Below are 24,144 nucleotides of genomic sequence, written 5' to 3'. Positions count from 1 at the left end.
ATATGAGTTATTATTTCACTTTGTGGCTATTTTTTGGTTCCAATGATACCTACGAGAATAGTGCAAAAATAAATTATTATTACGTGAGAAAATGTTAGTCTTTTTTCATGTAGTATTTCTTAATTAATATCTGATGATTATCTATAATTATTTAGAAGGTTTAAATGTTAAGGTTATTTACATATAATTCAAATAACTCAGATATTTAATATGATTAATGTCAAATATCAAAATGGAGTAAAAAAATTCACTAACTAAAGAATATTTTATATTTTTAGATAGCCAACTAAAATGAGTTTTGAATTAAGAATAATATTTTCAATTACATTATTATACAAATAATTATTATTGAAAAATAATGTTTTAGAAACTGAAATTTTAAGAAAGAAATATTTTTTAAATGATATCAACACACCAAATAAGAATTCAAGTAGTAGTAAAAGAGTTAAGTGTTATCCAAGTAGTCATTCATTGTCTCAACGTTTAATTGTTTTGCCATAAATATGAGTTACTATTTTTAGGATCCAATGACACCAACAAGAATGATATCAAAAAAAATAAAATAGAAGAAATGGTTAATTTTTTCTATGTAGTTAATATCCAATTATTATCTATATTTACTGAAAAAGTTTAAATTTTAAAATTATTTATATACAATCTAAATAACTTAAATATTTGACATAATTAGTGTACTAATACTAGTTTATTGAAAAAGGGAGTACTTTTCCTAATTTGGTCTTTACAACTCAAACCATTTTCACTTACCTTTGACTTCCTTTTTTGTTCCATTCACGTCAATTCCATTACCATACAATCAATCAATACAAATACTCCGTCCCCCACAAATCCTATTTCTACATTCTGATTCTCAAAGCGAAGAATCCCACTACTTTCTTTTTCCCTGTTTCATTGATTTAGTGATTTCAAGATCGATTTTTTTTCTCCTTTTGTGTTGTTATACATAATTCTTGAAAAATGGCTTCACAAATTTTTCCCAAGGTGAAGAGTGAATCATCGGAGAGTGGTGGTTCTGAGAGCGGAGCTGATGAAAAAGGTGGAAATAATGATAGTTTTGAATATTTGGGTGGGTTTATCATTTGGGTGTTAATTCAATTGGGCATGAATATTGTCACCTTAGGTTCTTGTACATACGTGGCAAGTACATGGAAATGTACAAGAGAGACCCCCATGAAAATCCTGGCACTGTAAGTATCAAATGTTATGATGTTTGTTGCTTAATTAGTTTCTTGTTCCTGGAACTTAAGTTTCTTGATAATTGAGAAATTTCCAAGGGCCAGTGGCGCGCGATTCAAAACTCGGTTGGATAATGGGCTTGGCCTTCTATCCTTCTCCGCTTATGTGTCAGATTTTTGTCTGCAGCAGGTTTGAATCCGTGATGTGCGTCTAACCCGATCACGAGCTGCGGCTCTTAGCACTAGGTGGATAGTACTCCCTGCATCTCGTTTTATGTGATGGACTTTGACTGGGAATGGCCTTTAAGAAAGAAAGTTTTTGAAACTTGTGGTCTAAAACATACCGTATGTACATTTTGTGTGCAGTGGCGGAGGCAGGATCTACACGAAGGGGGTTCAAAATTTTTTTTTTTTAGCTAGTGGGAATTGAACCCATGACCTTATGTAGATTTTGAACCCCTTGACCACTAAACTACACTTTTGGATTGTGTTAAGGGTGTTCAAAACTTAATATATAGAGATTAAAACCCTTGCGCCCCCCTAAATCCGCCCCTGTTTGTGCGGCTATAAATTATCTTATTAAAGGTAAAATGAGAACTTTTAAGTTTAAACTTTAAAGTTAACTTGTTTCTATACGTAGAAAAGTGTCATTCTTTTTGGGATATACTAAAAAGGAAAGAGTGTCACATTAAATGGGAAACAAAGAGTAATTTGTAGTTTGTATCATGTTAGGTGGATTGAAATTGGAAGAATGTGATATGGCTTAAATGATGATTGATGATGGCTAAAATGGGAAGTTTTTGAGTCGTGAGTGAGATCCTCTTGGATTAGCTGGAGTCTTTAAGTGTTTCTTTTGAGTTGGGTTTGCTTGAAATGGTTGTAGAAATTTTAGTGTATGTGGCACTTACTAACTACTAGATAATTGCTTAGAATTGGTTTTAATTAAACAAAGAGTTATGTGGATGATCGAAATTGTCATCTTTATGTTAAGAAGCACAAATGATCAAATTGTACCTTCTCGAGTAAGCAGAGAGCTGAATTGAGGTGAAGTCGGTGTTGATGCTTTTGGTATCTTAGTTTTGGCTATAGTTCCTCAAAAAGAAATTTTTTTAATGCATATTCATCCGAAATGATTGCACTCCACAAAAGATGCAAGTAGCATACATAAAGGATAAAATAAGAGAAGGCCACTTGACATGGATTAGTCATGTCCTATGTCGACCTTCACATGTACGGCTCGTTGGTATGGAACCATGGCGATTGAAGGTGCTGAAAGAAGACGAGGTAGACATAGAATCACATAAAATAGAGTTATCTCGAAAGACCTACAATCGCTTGGAATTCATGCCGAGTTAGTGAAAAATAGGGCGTAAAGGAAGAAAAAGATCATATAGGCAATACCAATGGGTGGGGTTAAGGTTTAGTCATGTTAATATGTTTGCTTTAGGTCCTACGTTCACTAGGAGTCTTTTAGTCTTGTTTATCGATTCATATGCTTGTAAAACGTTTAGAGAACTTCTAGTGATAGAGCATCCTAAATTTTAAATATGTTAGTTTTTGCTATATTCGATTGAGATAGGTCTAATGGAGCGGCATGGATAGTGATGGTACATATAGCAAACCCCAACTAGCTAAGGATTGAGATATAGTTGTTGTAGTTGCAAATAATATTGGTGGTAGTATGTCTTCATCATATATTGTCTGACTGGATTTATTCATATTTTGATTGAGCCAATTTTGGGTTAAAAGGGAATCTGATAGATTCAAGGAGTTGATTGACTGAACCAAATGGTTTCACCATGCCCTTGCACTGCAAATATCTTGTAGCGTGAACGTAACTTGAAAAACAAGTATTATGCCCAGATCAAGGTTAAATTTTTTCTGTGAGAGAACAGATCAAGGTTAAAATAAAGAAGAAAAAGAGTTTGTTTGGTCAAATTAGGTAATTGGTTGCACACTTAAGTAGATTTGCACAAGAAATGGTGTTATTTTATGAAGTTTGTAAAGAGATTACTATTTATTGGGAATGATTGAAAAGGCAATCTATGAGCATTATCTGAAGAGGTGCCATTTAGAGCACTTCTTGAGGTGCAATACATTAATGTTACTCTTTGGTAAATCATACTGTTGATGTGGGCACACTGCTACATAAATGTAGCTGAAGGTGAAAGAATAATGAGTAGATTGTTGTTGCTTCACTAAAGCTACTCTTTATCCTCATTATCATAGTTTGGGTTAGGTTTCATGCAATGTAATTTTTTGTCTGTTTTGCAGTTCTCTTAATATTCAACATATTTTTTGTGGATGAGTCCTCCCACAGAGCAACTTCTTGTCAATTGTTCTGTGTGAACTCTATTATTAAACTTGCTCCCTTTCCTGAAATAATTTGTGTAACATAGTGGCGTGCCCATTTTCATGTAAATTCTAACTGATAGATTGGTGTAGAGGCAAAAAATTAGAACTTAAAGAGTGAATAAAAGTAAGAATCCTTGCAACACAGTTTCGTTGAGTGGGAACATAAGGAAAATTAGTATGCTTTCACATTCTGTCTTAGCCGAGACTAAAGCTTTTTTTGAGAGCTCTATATGGTGAGGTCAGAAACACTTTGTAAAACATGAGGAGGAACTGGTATCTGGATTATGTTATTGCTGATAAAGAATATGTGGTTTTCCATTGGTCACAGTGTGCTTGTAGCTCTTTCTAGGAAACACCTAACCAGTGGGAAAACCACATATTCTTTGTGAATATAGCTACTTTTTGCAAGGGAACAACTTTACGTTGCCTGAGAGATATCCGATTAGGTAAACCTTGGCAATATTCTTTAATTTTTTTCAAATTTGTCATCTATCTGTTTCTTTGTATGCCTAGAACTTGCTGGCCATCTTTAGTGGCAATGCTTCTATAGTTCGCATGCATAGCCCATTTCCTCGCATTCATTGTCAAACGTGTATCGAACAATTGCTTCATGGAACACAACTATTTTCGTGCTTGATCACAACACCACCACCACCACCACCAACAAAAACAAACCTAGTGAATTCCAACAAGTGGGGTCTGGTGACCAAAAAGGAGTATCTTAGTGACCGATGTATTTATTGCACAAAGATCGAATGCTGTGACTTATGGTATTACATCCTTTTTTGCAGAAACCAATAAGGAGGGGTGTTATAAATCACACGCTTATGGTGGAGGAGTTAGGCCGTCGAAGAGTTAACCATGGGGTGAGGCTCAGAATCATTAATATTGATCCTCTGACCCTTTCAGCATAATTTTGGCTCTTTTTTTAAATGGTACATCATGTAATTCCAGATAAATTTTCTTTGCGGATATCTAATGATATTTTCTTTTTTCTTTTGTCCTTTTCTAGGATCTCTATGTGTTGAGGTTTCAGAATCGGCTGGACGAGTCAAAAAAGGGAGAAGTAAGTGGGACATTCTTTATGCATTATATTATTAATAAAGCCGGTGCTGCTTATCTCTCTTTTGTTAAGCAATCTCTCTAGGTGTATGAATCCATCTCGTCTTTAAGTCCAAAATGTTTCCGTGAACTCTTCTATGCTATTCTCTCTCAATTATTAATTTCTTCATTGATGGAGTTAGTGAGTTTCATGGGCTATTTTATATTGAGGAGGCTAATACTTGATTGAAATTTATTGCTGTAAGATTGCTTGTGCTTCGCCCGGTGAGGTCCGAAAATGGATGGAAGCCTTTGATCAAGCAAAACAACAGGTATTGCATGATGGGAGTTTTTGACTTGATTTTCTTTTTCCTTTAATCGTGAATACTATTTACATGGTTTTCATATTCTACTTATTGCATGTAAAATGTGCTAGTCCATTTTTCCTTAAGACTAATACTCTCCACAGTTCTAAACTTTTCTGTGTATAATTGTAATGTTATGTTTTATGCAAGAGAAGGCTTGCACTTTGATCCAATTTGGCTGATTTGACCTTGAACTTGTTAGACTTGACGATTTGGTCTAATCTTAGACGGAACTAGCTGAGTTTAACATCTTTGTTAACTTTCATGTGCCATTCCCCTTGCAAATGCATATCACTTGAGTTGTAGTGTAGCAAATAAAGAGAAAGTGCAGACAACATATAAGAGGGACTGGACATTTCTTTTTTCCTCTTTGACCAAATTTTCTTCTTCTACTCTTGTGCTAGTCAAATTAGGTCATATACATATGCAAAATTCTGAATTTGTGGTTTCTGATATTAAAGGAAAGATGTGATAATAAAGTACAAAAACAGAATGAGAAAAAGTAGTCGTTTGTTTCCTGCTTAAGAGTGCATTAGGAAAGACGACTCTAAATGGATGCTTCTTCTAGCCGTTAGTTTTCTCCCGAAAGCAGGGTTTTCTTAATATAATTGTTTGATCCCAAACTATCATAACATGATGTTCATGAAAGAATTTGTCAAATGTTACTTTGATTTAACTGTTGTTTCTCATACTGGACTATTTCATCGCAGGCAGATTATGAGCTTTCAAGAGGTCAGAGTGCAAGAGATAAACTGAAGTTAGAGAGCGAGTATGCTGGGACTGTCCTGATGAAAAAGATGCTTCTTCTGAATTTAATTGGGCTTATCTCAGTGAATAGATGATTTCATTTATATTTGGAATCCTCTTACACCCCCCCCCCCCCTTCTATTTTCTTCCTTAAGGTAAAAGAGGCAATAATCCGGAGAGTGATTAATAGAAGCCTGACTAATTTATGATTTGAATAATGTGTATATCTGTATTACAGTTTTTCTCAACTCTTTGACTTGTTGCTTGAGCCCATTGTGATGTTGCTTCTTATATGCTTTATTCTTTTCCATGCTATCTCTTTATATAGTTGCTGTATCTCATGTAAATTAATTTTCTCTCTTGAAGGATTAACCTTGACGGACATCGACCTAGGGTACGGCGGTATGCACATGGCTTGAAGAAGCTGAAAAGAATAGGACAAGGTGAGGAGCGAGGGAACTGTTGGTGGTACTCTCTTTCAATAGTTGCTCTATCTATGGGTGCATGTGCTGCTTTCAATTGTAGATGACTTTTTTTTCGGTCCAAATTAAGCGTTCTCTCATAATTTTCATCTTTTATTTTTTTGCTTTATAAAACCTTGTTCTTTGACTGTTGTAACAAATGTTGATGATGCTATCCCCAATATAATCAACCCACAGTGTCCTTAATGTGCGAATCTGAACATTTTCGAAATAAAAATAAATTTTCTAAAATGTTCTCTAATGCATAGGTCCCGAGAACCTTTTGCGCCAAGCCTCAAGCTTAGGTGCCAATGGTGAATCAGATGTGTACTTTGAAGCAGATGGTGCAGATGTAATTGAAGCACATGAGTGGAAATGCGTTCGTGCTCTTGATGGTATGGTTTTTCATCTTCTTCAATAAGAAATAATATTTAAAATAAGCTATTGGATTAGAATTTAAAAAAAGAAAAACAAAATAAATGGAGCTTAAATACATAAACAAAGCTTGGAGAGGAAATTGGCTAACTTTCAGGTGATCATGCTAAAGGAAGATATTAGCTATCTTCCTGGTGCAGTATGTGCTTTCGGATATCTTATTCTTGATTAGTAGTACAAAAAGGGAAATAAAAATTTTGCTTTAGGATTTTAAAATGATCTTTTTCAGGTAGATCTTTACTTGAATTTTAGAGTTAGAAGATACTTTTTTATAAATTACCTTCTATGCTTCTAAAATATTGCGTTCTTCAAATGTTGTAATTCGTTTTCTAATGTTGTTTCCCACCTTCTTTGTAGTGTAGGTATTCGGATATTTGAAGATATGGCAAACAAAAAGGTATCTGCCATGTCACTGGATTTACTTTCGTGATTGCAAGTTTATACTGTATTGGAATGTCTAGACTGCTGCTTATTGGTACATATTAAGACATATGATAAATCTTTAAGGTTACTCTTTAGTTGCTGTACTGATGTATGTGATCTTTTTTGTTTATTAAACTATATATATATTGATAAGTAAACTATGAAAAATATATATCTGCATTAAATTATCTTAATTTAGGGACGACCTTCAGGATCGAACAAACTGATCAAGTAGTATATGCTCTTATAACTTTTGTTTTCTAATTCCTTCGTCAGTGAGTTGATTTCTGATTAATATGACATCTTGCTGATTATCAAGTTTGAGGAAGGGCAGAAATCATTTTGATTGGCTACTTACTGTAGCATAAGCAAATTGCTTCTACTCTACAACAAAATTATGGTTACAAGTCGTAAAAGGAGACTAAGATGAATTTCCAGAAGCTAATGATCTAATATTCTTCTTTGATAAGGTAGCTAATGATTTAATATCAATGAAATGGAAAGTAGATATAAGTTTCTGTCCTTTTCTTTTGTCATCTTTCTCTTCATATCTTTTTATGTGAAAAATTGCCAAGGCAAATTTTCAAGGATTCCACATTGTCTGGGTTTTATTTTTATAGTCAAAAACTTGTCTGACATGCTCATTGTCAAGGTCTTTCATATTATCCTGGATTTTATTCGTACAATCAATAACTTACCTGGCATTCTTTTCTCCTTTCTTGTAGACTGGTAAAGGAGTTCTTGTCAAGGCCGTTGCTGTTGTCGAAGCTAGTGCAGATACTGTCTTTGACGTGCTTTTGGGTCTTGATTGACGTCGCAGATACGAGTATGTTTCTCTGAATGCTTGAAAGTTGTGGAATTATAAACGACAATCCTGCCTAATAGTCATCTTGCAGGTGGGATACATTAACAGGGGACCTGGAGTTGGTAGAATCTTTGGATGGTCACTGTGATGTTGTTTATGGGACACTTGATCTCAGAAAACTTTCCTGGTAAGTTGCAATCATTCGCATTCTGCTTCTTAATGGTGCTGCACAGTGGTATAAATTTTGAGAAACTGTGAAACACCATATAAAATCTGATTGAAGAGCTATAAGAGGCATCATGTTGGATGTAGTGGTTGACTAGTATTTGCCCTCTATACGTATTGGATATGGCTGCTTCTAAGAAGCTCCTTCTGCTGCTAATTGCGTCTTTGGTGTAGGACTAGTAAAAGCTAGTTGAGTCAATGAATCAGATGGGATGCTGTGCGATTATGCTTTGGCTATTGGAATTTGTAAATGTAAGCTTAAAGTTAAAGAATGTAAGTGACAGAAAAAGAAGAGAAAAGAGAAAGAAGTAAATGAATTGGAAGAACAAGTAGATAAAAGATTCCACGAGAGGAGTTGAAGATTGAATGTGCCTCCTATATCCACTTGCCTTAAGTTTATTATAGTAAACACCAAGTTGGGGCTGTATCCAAGATTGAGGTGTTTAGAGATTTAGGCTGGTAATATTCAAAGCATTCACCAGAAAATAAGAAGGGAATATGGTATCCAAAGAGAACTGCGGTCAGTAGATGCTTGTTGAAGCATTATAACACTTTTATGTATGAGAAAGAAGAAATGGAAAAAGAGGTTGAGAAGCAGAAGATAGCATTTGGATACGTAAGCAATGTAGAAACAGAATAGAAGAAATACCAGCATCTATGAGCAGTTGAATTCAAAAGCTCGGTGATACTATTATAAGCTAAGATTAAGGAGAACACAAACGACTTGAAGTAATAGAAGAAACACTATTGGTTATGAATCTGCTTTGATACTATGGTCAATGTATTATTTTTTGTATAACTTGCTTTCCTGATTGGTGTGCAGTGTAATGTTATCATTTTTTCTACCCTTTTGATGTGGATGATTCTTCTCTTTATGTTTGGAGGTCTTTGCAATATGGTCTCCTTGAGTCTTCTTCTTCTTCTTTTAATGCATCACAGATGCTCTTTTGCAGGTGGCAATCCAAGAGAGATTTTTTCTTTTCTAGGAGGTGGTTTCATGGTCAAGATGGAACATATAGTGAGGATCCTGAGCTTTCTCTCTACCGAGCTCTTCTGTATTATGTGCCAGAGCTACTTTTATTGTTGCCTGTTAGAACTGCTTCTTAGTTTTAACTGTGCCGTTTGTTCTTTTTATATACAAAATTCGTTGATGAACTTTGAAGTATGAGCTTACCTTGGCTGAACCTTTATTTCAGTAGAAAGACAACATGTGGCTCACATCTTCGAGCTCAAAACCTTTTGTCGTCTTTGAAAGTGTTGGTTTATGTTTAGTCAACAATGACATGCCAATTGGAAGAGTTGGTGGAAAGAGTTGGTGTGGATGCTAGGAAGAAGCTTCCTCCTTTGATGTCACCCATGACATCAAGAGGAGGTAGTTTGATGTCACCAATGACATCAAGGGGAGGTCTTTACCTCTATAAATAGATGCACTCCTTCATTTGTAGAAACCATCCCAAAAATAATTACATTGTAGTGAGTAGAGAGTTAAGAGAGAAATTCTCTTAAGTGTAATTGAGAAATCTCCCCTTCCTTTGTTAATATTAAAAAGGCAACTGTTCTCTTGTGGACGTAGGATTATTTTGATCCGAACCACGTTAAATCTTGTGTTCTTTCTTTTACGTTTCCGCTAACAATTGGTATCAGAGCTGCAGGATTCTTTAACGATCTAAGGAGGAAGAACAAGCAAAGATGAGTTCCATAAAGTTTGAAATTGGTAGATTCAGTGGACGCAACAACTTCAATATCTAGAAGATCCAGATGATGGCGTTACTGCGGAGGGAAGGTTTAATCCATGCTATTGACAGAAAGTATCCTAAGGATATATCAGCTCCCGACAAGGAGAAGATTGAAGGGGATGCATTGAGTGCAATCCAACTATCCCTTGCACCTAACGTGCTTTGTGAAGTGAGTACGGGTACCGAAGAGACGGCCAAACAGTTATGGGAAAAGCTAGAAGGGCTATACCAAGACCGATCAGTGACAACAAGAATGTTGTTACAACGGCGTCTTCACACATTTAAGATGGGGTCAGGTACTTCGTTACAAGATCATTTAGATGCGTTTAATAAACTTGTCATGGACTTACAGATTGCAGGAATTAAAAGGGGAGGAGGAGATGCTTGTATGTGCTTTGCTATTTTCATTGACTTCAGGATATCGTGATATTGAGAATTCAATGATGTATAGCAAGGAGCCTATCAAGCTTGAGCAAGTGCGGCAGACACTTAACTCTAGTGATGTGTGGAGATACATTGAAGGAGATAGAGATGACCAGGCAAGTGGACTCTTTGTGAGAGGCCGGACTAGCCAACAGGGAAAGAGCAAATCAAAGCACAGATCAAAGTCTCGTGTGAACAAGAAGAATACAGAGTGTTGGGGTTGTGGCAAGAAGGGGCACTTTGAACGAGATTGCCCAATGTCAAAGTCCAAGGAAAAGGCGAGTGCATCTACAATTGAACAGGTACATGATTTTGATAATAATTATGTACTAACAACATCGTGTAATAATAATAGTAGTTATGGAAACAAATGGGTGTTAGACTCTGTACTCTGCATATGACGTTTCGAAAGACTGATTTAGCAGCTATGAGAAAAGTGGAGGAACCATAGTAATGGACAATAATGCAACTTGTGCAATAGTTGGCATTGGCTCAGTTCGGGTTCGCTGCCATGATGGAGTCGTGAGGACTATTACACAAGTCCGTCATGTTCCTGATATGAAGAAGAATTTGATCTCCTGAGTACTCTGGATGAACAAGGCTACAGGTACATGAGCGAAACAGGAACTATAAAGGTGACTAAAGGTTCTTTAGTCATGCTGAAAGGCAAGCTGGAGAACGGCCTTTACACATTGGCCGGAAGCACCATTGTTGGCTCTGCAAATGCATCTACAGTGCAGTTATCTAATGATGACAAGGCAAGACTATGACACATGAGACTGGGTCATATGAGCGCACGTGGACTGGAGATGTTGAGCAATTGTAACCTTTTGGAAGGTGAGAAGATTAGCACACTTGACTTCTGTGAGCACTGCGTTCTAGGGAAGCAGTAGAAGGTCAGCTTCAGCACTGACAAACACAAGACAAGAGGAGTGCTAGACTACATCCATTCAGATTTATGGGGTCCCTCTAAACTTCCATCGAAGGGCAGAAAGAGGTATCTTCTCACTTTTATTGATGATTTTTCACGAAAGGTTTGGGTGCATTTTTTGAAGGCAAAAAGTGATGCTTTTGAAGCATTTAAAGAGTGGAAAATTTTGGTTGAAAATCAAATGGAGCGGAAATCAAGTATCTTCGCACAGACAATGGCTTTGAGTTTTGCAATGAAGAGTTTAATGAATTCTGTAGGGTTCATGGGATCTCAAGACATAGGATTGTCAGGCATACCTCACAGCATAATGGAGTTGCCAAGAGAATGAACAAATTTTTTCTTGAAAAGGCTCGTTGTATGCTCCTACAAGCCAAAATGTCCAAAGTATTTTGGGCTGAAGTAGTTCACACTGCTGCTTATATTGTCAATCGATCTCCAGTATCGGCAATTGACTTTAAGACTCCAAATGAGGTATGGTCAGGTGAACCCTCTAACTATTCATACTTACGAGTATCTGGGTGTCTAGCTTATTATCACGTTAATGAAGGAAAGCTTGAACCAAGGGCTAAGAAGCCCATATTCGTAGGGTATGTGGATGGAGTAAAAGGGTACAAACTTTGGTGTTCGATGAATCCTCTATACTTGATCCCTGTAAAGTTCCCGTGGAGTTTTTAGGAAATAAGAACGACGAGCAGGTGAAGCTTTCGGTGGAGCTTGCCAAGGAAAAGGATCAAGAAACTCAGGTTAAAGATGAGTCAGAAGATGTAGACCTTGAAGAACTTGCTGTCAATGAACCATACACAATGGCGAAGGGGAGGGAGAAGAGGCAGATACGAGAACCGGAACGCCTTATAGATCAAGCAAACTTGATTGCATATGCGTTCGTAGCTGCACAAGAAGAGATTAAGGATCTAGAGCCCTCCTCGTATATTGAAGCAACTTCTTGCAAGGATGCTGTACAATGGCGGTTAGCCATGACTGAAGAGATGGAGTCTCTTCACAAGAATCAGATATGGGTTCTTAGTGAAAAGACAAAAGGGGAAGGGGATAGTTGGATGCAAGTGGGTCTACCGAAAGAAAGAGGGAATTCCTGAAGTGGAAGATGCTAGGTTCAAGGCGAGATTGGTTGCAAAAGGTTTCAGTCAGAAGGAGGGAATTGACTACAATGAGATTTTCTCTCCAGTCGTGAAGCATAGCTCAATTCGCGTGCTACTAGCATTGGTTGCCCAATTTGACTTGGAGCTTCAATAGCTTGATGTCAAAACTGCTTTCTTACACGGTGATCCAGAAGAGACAATCTATATGGATCAGCCTGAAGGTTTCCTAGCTGAGGGAAAAGAAGATCACGTATGCCAACTAAAGAAGTCTTTGTATGGTTTGAAGCAATCCCCTACACAGTGGTACAAGAGGTTTGATGCATTCATGACTACACATGAATTCTCAAGGAGTGCATTTGATAGCTATGTATATCACAAGAAGATGTCTGGTAACTCAATGATTTATTTACTGTTGTATGTTGATGATATGCTTATTGCTGCTAACAACATTACAGAGATAAATGCTTTGAAGAAACTGTTGAGTAAGGAATTTGACATGAAGGATTTAGGAGCTGCAAAGAAAATCCTTGGTATGGAGATTTCAAGAGAAGACGATGTCGTACATCTTTCTCAGAAGAGGTATATTGAAAGGGTTCTCGAGAGATTCAATATGTATACGTGCAAGCCTGTAAGTATACCATTAGCTCCTCATGTTAAACTTTCAGAGTTACAAATGCCTCCGTCCGAGGATGAGGTGGAGCATATGTCAAAGATTCCTTATGCCAGTACAGTTGGTAGCATTATGTATGCTATGGTATGCACACGTCCAGATATTGCTCAATCTGTAAGTGTGGTAAGTAGATACATGTCCAGCTCAGGAAAGAGGCATTGGGAAGCTGTCAAGTGGATATTGAGATATCTCAAAGGAGCTTCTGGTGTTGGTCTGACCTTTCGAAAAAGTGGTGGAGGTATTTCAATTCTCGCTTATGTAGATTCTGACTATGCAGGAGATCTTGACAGAAGAAGGTCCACAACTGGATGCATCTTTACCCTCGTTGGCAGTGCCGTTAGTTGGAAGTCGACTCTGCAGTCGATTGTCGCTTTGTCTACGACAGAAGCAGAATACATGGCAGCAATGGAGGCGGTGAAGGAAGCTATCTGGTTGAAAGGTTTAGTAGTGGAATTGAGTTTGGTTCAGCCGGAATCAACTCTTAGATGTGATAGTCAGAGTGCTATTCATCTAATGAAAAATCAGAGATTTCATGAGCGCACTAAACACATTGATGTCAGATTTCATTTTATTCGAGATGTTGTTGAAGAGGGAACTATCAAGGTCGTGAAGGTTATCACAGACGATAATGCTGCAGACATGTTGACCAAGATAGTCCCGCTCGCTAAGTTTGCACACTGCAAGGACTTGGCGGGGGTGTGCATCAACTGATGCAACTCCAAAGAGAACAGTTGTTAGGTGGAGGTGGTATGTTCAACAATGGTTTGATTCTTCTTGTTTCTTACAACGGGGTTACCCAGTAAGCTTAGAAGTTTTGGCCAGAGTTGTTCACACGCACACTCGAAACGCAAACCAAGGTGGAGATTGAAAGTGTTGGTTTATGTTTAGCCAACAATGGCATGCCAATTGGAAGAGTTGGTGGAAAGAGTTGGTGTGGATGCTAGGAGGAAGCTTCCTCCTTTGATGTTACCCATGACATCAAGAGGAGGTCTTTACCTCTATAAATAGATGTACTCCTTCATTTGTAGAAACCATCCCAAAAATAATACAATACATTGTAGTGAGTAGAGAAATAAGAGAGAAATTCTCTTAAGTGTAATTGGGAAATCTCCCCTTCCTTTGTTAATATTAAAAAGGCAACTGTTCTCTGGTGGACGTAGGATTATTTTGATCCGAATCACGTTAAATCTTGTGTTCTTTCTTTTACGTTTCCGCTAACAGTCTTAAATACCTAATTTTAATAATTTGGGAGAACTCATCAGCTTGTGACTCTAGTTTCTTTGTTTATTTGCTAGTTCTCTTTTTTCTTGAATAGGTGGAAAGAGTTTATCCTCCAAATCCGGTTTCTTGCTTTGAGCTAGCTTTACTAATAAGCTCATTTTTTCCTTGTGCCTGAATCGGTGCATTCGCTTAAATTTGCTGACACATCAACAAAAACTTGCATATTGTGTCCTTATGCAAATTTTATTGAAATTATAGTCAAAGAGCTTCTGAGGGATACTTGCAATCACATGTATGTTTGATGTGATGAGTAGTCCGGCAGGATGTTCCACTGCCACGGGATAGCGTATTTGTCTTTGAGGTTCTTTCTCTTTGTTTTCTTCATGCCATATTATTTCTAAAGAAATAGAGCGTTGTAATAACTGTTAGTAGAATAGAACTTATGTTTTCGTAATTCCAGCCATATCATATGCTGTTATGTTTTCGTAATTCCAGCCATATCATATGCTGTTCAGCCTATTTGTTTCTATTATGCTTTCATTGACTGATATTTTTCTACATTTGGTGCAGCGATTTTGCATTTTCCAACTGAATACAAGAAGCGGCCTCCAAAAAGTGGATATCGACGTATAAAAATTAACGGTAAGAAACTCCATGTCATTAAAGATATAGTACTGGAAGATTAATCAAAAAAAGATTTGGTATCTAAAGATCTGGCTTGTGTATCTGGAAATGTCTATAATCTCGGTGTTTGTCTTTAACATCCAGTCAATCCCAACTCAATGCAGCTCAGCAGATGTTTGTGGTCTGGAAATTCATGTCTCTTGACTAATTTATGCTATCTAACCTATCAAAAATATTTGTGGTGTAGTGAGGTTTTACTTCCACTGCTTTACTATATAATACTGTAAATTTTCCTCAACGGTGGATCTGCGAGAAAATGTGACTATTTATTGGTGTCTCAAGACATTGCTGATATCATGAAAATTTTATTAGTTTGATGTTAGCATTCTAGATTAAATTTACGTTAAGATACTACGCATTCTTAATTATTGCTGATTGTTCCTGACTAAACTATGTTAAATTGTAGCTTCTTCTTGGGAGATCAGCAATATAAGTACTTCCTCCACATTAAATCCTGCAAGATGCCTTGTGACACTGATTCTGGAGATACATTCTAAGCACTGGTTTAAGTGGAAGAATAATGAGTTTTCTAAATTTGAGAGGACACTTCCTTTTGGAATGTTGAGTCAAGTGGCAGGTTGGTTGATTTGTTACCTATGTTTTCTGGAAGCTCATGAGTTGTGTTAGGAATAATCGTCCGCGCTACCTATCCAACAGAAAATGAGGGAGGAGGGAGGGAGCATAACCTTTATCTGGTGTCTTAGGTGATTCATAGAGCATATTCTTCTTGGCATTGATGATGCCTTGTTTCCTTGTTTTCTTCTGTTCCCTATATCTGCTTTCGTGTTGAACGAAGATTGAGTTGTTTGTGATTTTGCTCTTATTATGTAATTGAAGTTTATATCGTCTTCTGAACTCTACCTCTTCATATTCCTTTCTGTTCTCTCCGTCTTATTCCCCAGTTTTCCTTTCTTAGGCAATGGAAAATTAATTCTCCTTTTACCTTCCACATCCGATTAAGAAGCTTTTTTTCTAATCAATGTATAGAATCTCATTTCCTATATCTGAGAGCTGTCTATGTTTTTCCTTCCTTGTGTATCATTTGCCTGAAAGCCTCAACTAGTTAAATCACTCTCTCTACCTCTGGTCTGCCCTTAATTTTTTAATAAAAGAAAGATTAAAAGAGAGATACATATACAAAGGTGGGATATGTGAATACGGGTTCGAAGTAGAACGTAAATGCTTTACATTTCCATTGTAGTTTGACAGTAGTAATGAACCAAAAGTCCCTTCTGCCTCTTGTTCCTTTTAACACAGTATTCTGATTTGCTTGCAACTATCTCAAAGGATGCGAGGGGCCGTTTATTCAATCTCTACTTCCTGCATGCACTAAACACTTATTTTGTGTTTCCTTCAATTTTACACCTTAGCCTGCATTCATCATCTTCGTATATTTCCTGGAAGATATTCCTCTACTAATGTCACCATTATCATCCAACGTCTTATTTTAATTATTTGTGTAGGTCTGAAGGAATATATTGGAGCAAATCCAGCACTTACATTTGAATCATCCACAGTAGTTGTTCATTCAAAAACATCTAATGTTTCTATATCAAGCAATGAGCTTGAGGATACAGTGGGGTCAGATGAATTCTACGATGCAATAGGTGACGAGTCCTCATCATCTGATGAAGATAGTGATGACCAAGTAAGCAGTAAGAAGGTTTGTCATTTCTCGTGTTCCTCAATCGATCAAAAGCAGTGGATTATTTCCGGAGACTGCCTGCTTCAATTACCTTGCCTTTGAACCCTTTATTTACCTCTTTGACAGGACAAAAAAGTCAAGCTAAAAAATGTTTCATGGGCCATAGCACGCTTGGCTTTAAAGAGGACATCAGGTATTAAATTTCGTTCTTCTCATCCTGATTAGTTTCTTCTTTCTTTCTTCTTATTTTTTCTCCACCCCTACATTTCTTGCTTTGGTGTATCGTATGTGGAAGCATCTATGTAGTCCTTCATCTTCATGATCAATTACTCTAAATACGGAGCAGATCATGAATGAGTAACTTGAGATGCTACTTCTGAAGAACTTTAGTCCTTATTTTCAAGGACCAATTAAAATTAAACACGAAAGATGTTTTTAACTTAAAAGAATCTCCATAAAAGTGGCTTTAACATTTGCGACAGGTGTGCTCTCTGTGAAAAAGGAAGTGAAGATGTCAACCATCTGTTCTTCTGCTGCAGTTTCACCTCCCAACTTTGGAATGTAATGTTCAGTGTCTTGGGTCTTTTTTTAACTCATGAAGTCCTCTGCTCTGCCGGTACAGGAAAGGTTTAGTATAGGCTTGAACCTTGGTTTGGAACACAATCCCTACGACATTATGGTGGTTCATCTGGAAGGAGAGAAATGGAAGATAATTTTGAAATGGAATCCGTGATTATTGTAAAGTTTAGATGTATCTCTCTTCTATCTTCTTGCTGCAACATGGCTGTAGTGACTGATTTAAATCATTTAGATGGCAATAAATTTTTTGAGCTCAGTACGCAATATGTGATTGAGGCATAGTTGTTGTATTACACAATATGTGATTGCTGTAGCTATTCTCTTACTGTAACACCATACACTTATTTCTGGATATCAATAAAATTACCTTTACCTATCCAAAAAAAGAAAAACAGAAGCATTGGTTTTTTAGCCTAGATCCGAATGTTTAGTCTAGAAGTGTGCAAAAAATTCAAACACGCTGCATAAATCACTCTCTTCACTATGTACCATTTTTGCTGGAGCCGAGAGTGAGTGGTCTTTAGATGATACTGCTGTTTATCTTTCGTTGCTTTAAAGTCTCTTAAACAACTTTATTAAAACATTATGTTCAATGTCGCATGCAGCACCAGACATTAGTAAGGAACTAAATCCTGATGTACCTCCATTAACTCTTGATCCAAGTCAGTTTCACGGTACCATGCGGCTGGGTAAGAGTGAGAGCGACTCTGATTGCTGGTCTTCGCCAAGTGGTTCTGGGTTCATGATCAGAGGGAAGACATACTTGAAAGACAGTACAAAGGTAGCTTTTCATTCTTGAAATATTATTTATTCGAATATTTGGACTAAGTTTTCACTTGTAGTTGTCTAATGCTGGAGATGTACAAGTTTCAGAATTTTTTTCCAGCTCTCTAATTAATCACAAGAGTCACGTACTTAGCAGTGTTGAAGATAAAAGAAAAATGAAAAGGCCAAGGGTATTATTGGCTCATAAAGCATTGCACCTTTGAACAATTGGTTTTCTATTTGTTGTTCATAACCAAAGCAGAGCCATCTTTTAAACTCCTTGCTTACCTCATAGTTTAAGTCATGGTAGTTTACTTGCATAATTGATCACTGGTGCTAACATTTATTTGGCGCAAATAATTTCCATTGTTTCCATATAATGATGGTTCTATAAAAAATTAAGCTCGATTGAATCATCGTAATTGCAATTTTTCCAAGGTCACTGGTGGAGATCCCCTGCTCAAGCTTATCGCAGTTGACTGGTTCAAGGTGGATGAGTGCATCACAAAGGTTGCTCTGCATTCTAAGTGTCTTGTTCAGGTATAGAAGAATCACTTATTACCTGACTGCATTTTGCTTATCCTCTAGATAAATTCAATTTTTTAGTCAAATTAATAAAGTAATAAAAGATAATATGCTTCAAATTAATGTACCAGACACTGAAATTTTTATTTATTTGAATTTGTCTAAATATTGCTGGAAGGATATGCTACAACGACTACGCCTCAGTCCTAAACAAGTTGGGGTCAGCTATATGATTCCTCACTGACCGTGTTTCTCCATAAAAATTCATCTCAGACTAGCAATATACAATATAAAGATAAAGACAAAATGTACTAGAAGTTCTCTATATTTTTTACTGGCACAAAGGACATGTTGCTAATTATCTCCTACAGTTTACGCTCAGATACCTGACTTTTTGAGGCAAATACTGCCTGTAAACTTACTTGAAGTCACCTTTTATCTCTTTGAAGTCACTGCAAACTTTGTTGTATGATGGAAAACTTTGTAAAGTTTTACATATTAACTTGAAAGGAAAAGAAATGGAAAATACATGAAAAGAATAAGGCCAGATAGTTCATCCTTTGCCTTTGTATATAGTTCATTTTAGCTTTTGACTAGTCATGGTGGCTTCTTTGCTGCCCATATTACCTTTGAGTTACGAAGGGGGGCCTTGGAGCAACGGTAAAGTTGTCTCTGTGTGACCTATAGGTCACGGGTTCGAGCCATGGAATCAACCATTGGTGCTTGCATCAGGATAGACTGCTTACATCACACCCTCTTTGGGTGCGGCCCTTCCCCTAAACGCGCTATGCTTCGTGCACCGGGCTGTCCTTTTTTATTATCTTTGAGTTACCAGAGGTGTTCTCTATCCTTCCGTGCGTGTTTCTCCTTCCAAATTTCTCCCTAATATTATGATCAATGTCAAACTTTTGGCTACCTTTATTCCATATTTGTGTCATGATATTTTTTAAACCATCCACTTTTATGTCTTTTACAAAAAATTTAAGAGGTAAAGTTAGACGTTTCCGTTCATCAAGTTAGTGTCAGCCCCTATATGAAGTATTCAAAATAGTTGCAAGTTCTTAGAGGATGCAAAAGCAGTGGGAAACTAAAAAAAAGGGGGACAACAAAGATCTCTATCTGCTATTTCACATTATAGTCATATTAATATATATCAGTTTGTCTCTTGAGCATCGTAGAGTAAACACTGTAACTTGCTGGTGTACTTCATTCCTCTTTATAAGGTGATCGTGGTAGGATTTAAAGAGCTTCCTTGAATTCAACCAGTAAAACAATGTTCTTAACTGAGCAATGTTCCGGTATTGATGGCTTGTTTTTGCACTGATCGATGTAGTGTTTAAAGAGCTTCATTGAATTCAACCAGTAAACAATGTTCTTAACTGAGAAATGTTAGGGCATTGATGGCTAACTTTTGCACTGAGCATATTTCTCTTATCGATCTTATTTCATGATTCTATTTAGCTGCTAAGCATATCCGTTGCTCACAGTGTTTTCTTAACTTCAGTCTGAAGCAGGGAAAAAACTTCCATTTGTCCTCATAATTAACCTCATGGTACGTCTTTTTGGCTTTTCCCTTGTTAATGTTTAATAGACCACGGTATACCAAGCACTTTCTAAATTTATTCTTAAGATTCTGTTTCATTAAGTGTTTCATATGACTTCTCTCATTTCAGCTGTTTCACAAATAACTTGAAAATTACAAAAGCAGTTTTAAAAGGAAAGGACAGAATTTGGGTCGTTAACCAGAAAAAATGTAATCTTGTTGAATAAAAGTTAATTGTAAGAAATGTCACTAATTGTGTTCTCGCTTGGTTTTCAGGTTCCGGCTAAACCAAATTACAGCCTGGTTCTTTATTATGCTGCTGACAGACCTGTAAATAAGAATTCATTGTTGGGTAAATTCATTGATGGAACTGACTCTTTTCGTGATTCAAGATTCAAACTGATTCCAAGCATCATTGAGGTATCAGTTTCTTTGTCAGTAGCAGACTTCTTTCCTTACACTCTATTGCTAATTGCTTCTGATCACAGGGGTACTGGATGGTTAAACGTGCCGTGGGAACTAAAGCTTGCCTATTGGGAAAGGCAGTAACTTGCAAATACCTTAGACAAGATAACTTTCTGGAGGTTAGGTTCCAAGTTCATTTTCTTGACTTAGATATAACTTAAAAAAAAAGTTTCTTTGAGATAAATATTATAGATAAAGGAAGAAAATATTTCTCCTGCGCCCGGGCTTTTTTTGCTTGCATGGCTTTGCTGAATTAGTGAGCTCAAGTGGCTTTCTTCAATACATATGCTTCCTTCACTGATTTAATCCTCAAATGGAACTTCACGCATGCAGATTGATGTGGACATCGGTTCATCATCTGTGGCAAGAGGTGTCATTGGTCTTGTACTGGGATATGTGACAAGCCTTGTCGTTGATCTTGCTATTTTAATAGAGGTATGTCATTCTTCTCCTTGAGATTATGTTCCATCTGATCAGTTCTTACCAAAGAAGGAACTTGGCTCGATAGGAGTAAAACCGTCTAATCTTCAAGTAGTTCAGAATGAACCACCAAAGGTAAGTACCCCTCCATCATTAACCAAGGGTCTCGGGTTCGAGCCAGGGGGAAACTACACTATCCTAAGGGTGGTCAATTGACATTGTGTATATAGGTTAAATATTAGGTTTTAGAGGTATATAACATATATTGAACACCCTTTGTTGGAGAATTTTTCACTTCTTTCAAGTTTGAACACCCTTGGGAAAATTCTTGGCTTCGCCACTGGACTTCGAGTCCTATAATGGAGTCGCCTTTGGTAGGAGGCGCTTTGTCCCCCAAAATCAGATTTTCCGGCGCGTATCCGGATTAGTCGGACTACAGAGGGGCACTAAAAACTGGGTGGGAAACCAAAAAAGAAAGTTTAGAATGACAACTTTATGAAATGATATACCATTTCGCATGTTGTTTCTGGCACTTATGTGTAGCTTGATTAATGCTCCCTCCCTCCCTCCGTCTCTCTCTCTCTGTGTCTCTTAACAATGCACAGGACATAGTGATTTTGTTGTTTCCCTCTCCCAGAGGCATACCAATGCAATAGGTAGAGGGGACACCGGCACCCGTATAGTTCGGTAAAAATCTCATGTATACATGTATATATCTTTAGAAAATAGTGATATATTAATAGCGGGCACCCTATATATAGGTAAATTTTGGTTGAATCAAAAAGTGCACCCGCGACCTTCAAATCCTGAGTACGCCTCTACCCTCTCCACCATTGAAGTTTAAAATACTTCCAAACCTAAAACACGATAATCGTATATTACCTAATAATACTAGAAATGGGTCGTGAATCAACTCAATCATTCACTATCAAGCCAAATAATAGAACAAACGGTAAAAAGAAAAGTGAAATATTCTGAAGCTGCTATGTTAAGTGAATGCCTGTGCAGGACACATTTCATGTTAATAATGAACAAGTTCTCGACATCCTGGTTTTATATCCGTAAATAGTACAGTTGCATTTGTTATTCTCTAACAATTCATGTCACTTGCACATGACCATGTTATACATACATTTGCAGGCAAAAGAAGAGGCTGAACTCCCTGAATACATTCTTGGAACTGTTAGATTAAATCGGGTGAAGGTCGATTCTGCTGTGCCATTGGAGAGCTGAGATTCTTTCGTTAGTGAGGGTCATTAATCCCCTTGAAATCGAATATAGTGGAGTCATTATTATTAATTTGTGTACTAAAATGATATCCCAACTCATTTGGGACTGAGGCGCAGTTGTCAAAAATGATATACCAAGAACAACGCAAAATCGCATGTTGTACTGAGAAAACCTGATTCTTGAAACAAAAGTTGTAACTAAGATGAATCATGTGAATGCTCAAAATCCCTATACTTTTCAAGACAAATAGTGATTGTCACGCCTTTATGTGAAGTATTAAACATCAAGAATAATTGGGCAAAGATAATTTTTAGCCCGCAGCTGAAACTATTTACATCAAGTAACTGCAAAAGTGTATAAAATTTGTATATTTTTTGTATCTAACATACAGAAATGTATATATACAAAAAATATATATTTTCGGCTATTATTTTGAGAGAGGTTGTACAATGTCATTTTCTCAAAATAATTTGTCTCACCCCATAATGCAACCTAACTCCACTTATAAGATCTTGGTAAAATATAATGTTTACTTCAGATAAAGGAGGAAAGTTATAGTAAGTAAGTAATTGCGTGGTTTAATCTATTAAATAACAAGGAATTCATATATGACCTAACTAATTTAAGATTGAGGCATAGCCGATAATGATCTAAGCTCATAAGTAGCTCAAATCCAGGTTGGTGTCTTGCAAACCCAATTAAGATCAATATTTTAGATGCAAATTTAGAATAATATCATGTTTTGAAGTTAATTTTTATTGTCAAATAATTGATGTGTTCCTCCATTATATTAGCAAAAATGTCACATATTATGTGATTGAGTGATCCAAAAGATTTGGTATATGTCTCCTTTAATTTATCATTCCCCACTTGAAATTGTGTGGTCAAAAGAGTTGGTGAAAAGAGGAGTTTACAAAACCTATAAAGAAGAAAAAAGAAATGAGATAATTTACCTTTTCTATTTGCTGCTATTCTAACATCACTTTATTCATTTTTTTCACCTAATTCTTAATATTATACCTACTTTTTATTTGCTTAAATAACCCTTTTATCTAATAATTAATTTTGATAAGCGAAAAATCTCCAAAGGTCACCTTATTGGGGGTTTTGATTTGTAAAAATGTAGTGTGAGTTCATCTCTCAACTAATTCAGGTTCAAGGGAGAGCGGTCAAGGGTACGACAGCCCTTCCACTCGGCACCATCGGATCACTAAGGCCAACTTCTATTCCTGCTTATGGATTCCTATTAAAGGGCAAGAATAAGACTTACAATATTGAAAATTCAGTGAATAACGGATTTGCCTATTTGCTTTTCTTAATTTAAATATTACGTTTTTTTATATATTTTTGACAGGGTATGAACTCGTGATGTGCGCTTAACCAACAAATTACGGGTTGCGCTCTTTCCACTGAATCAAAACCTTGAAGCCAAACATATTTCCCCTTTAATTTTTTAAATTTTTTATGATTGATTGTGTTTTTTTAACTTTTTGGATGGTGGGTTGTGTTTGGCCACACATACGTTTGTTTCTGTACCCACTAATTTTGACAAAATCACAAATTTTAGTGCCAATCTTTACCCCACCAGTTTCTCCATTTAAATTGAAGGGCCACTCTCAATACGAAAAACTTTTAACGGCATTGCCTCTGAGTTGAGCTTTAAGTTTAGTATTATTTTTTTGTTTTGTTTAAACCAGGGAACTCACGGTCGCTATTCTTCGAATACGCATCAGGTAAACCCTGCTCCTATGTAATAGCCCGTAAAAGCGCAAATCACACAGAAGAATAAATGTACTAGGGAACCTCATCGACATGCTCAACCGAGGAAGTATGCAAGTGGTTTTCGACCCCTAATTGAGCTCCAAGCTGCTACATTGTATAGTACATAATTTTTAAATTTAAAGAATTTAATATTTAAAATTAAAATTTTGGGTCCGCCTCTACTCTTACAGCAACAACCCAGGAAAATCCCACAAGTGTAGTCTGGGGAAGATAGTATGTACGCAGACGTTACCCCTATGCTCTTAATGATTGTTTATTCATGGGAACCGAATTTAGTTACTTTACTTTGCCTTTTTTGTTCATAAAAAGAAGTGTACTTATCCAACTACAAATCCATACAAATCCACACGGAGGAGATGAAATTCCATTTTCTTTTTC

The 24,144-nt window shown here is 36.6% G+C and overlaps 1 pseudogene; it reads left to right on the top strand.

The window, feature by feature from the left end:
• Nucleotides 1–832: 832 nt before the first annotated feature.
• LOC107785497 (protein ENHANCED DISEASE RESISTANCE 2-like) lies at nt 833–22,254 on the top strand (annotated as a pseudogene).
• Nucleotides 22,255–24,144: the final 1,890 nt, after the last annotated feature.

This window comes from Nicotiana tabacum, chromosome 9 (genome assembly GCF_000715075.1).
Source record: "Nicotiana tabacum cultivar K326 chromosome 9, ASM71507v2, whole genome shotgun sequence".
Classification (NCBI taxonomy): Eukaryota; Viridiplantae; Streptophyta; class Magnoliopsida; order Solanales; family Solanaceae; genus Nicotiana; species Nicotiana tabacum.
Note: the sequence above shows the minus strand (reverse complement) of the source record. Positions and strands in the feature narration are given on the sequence as shown.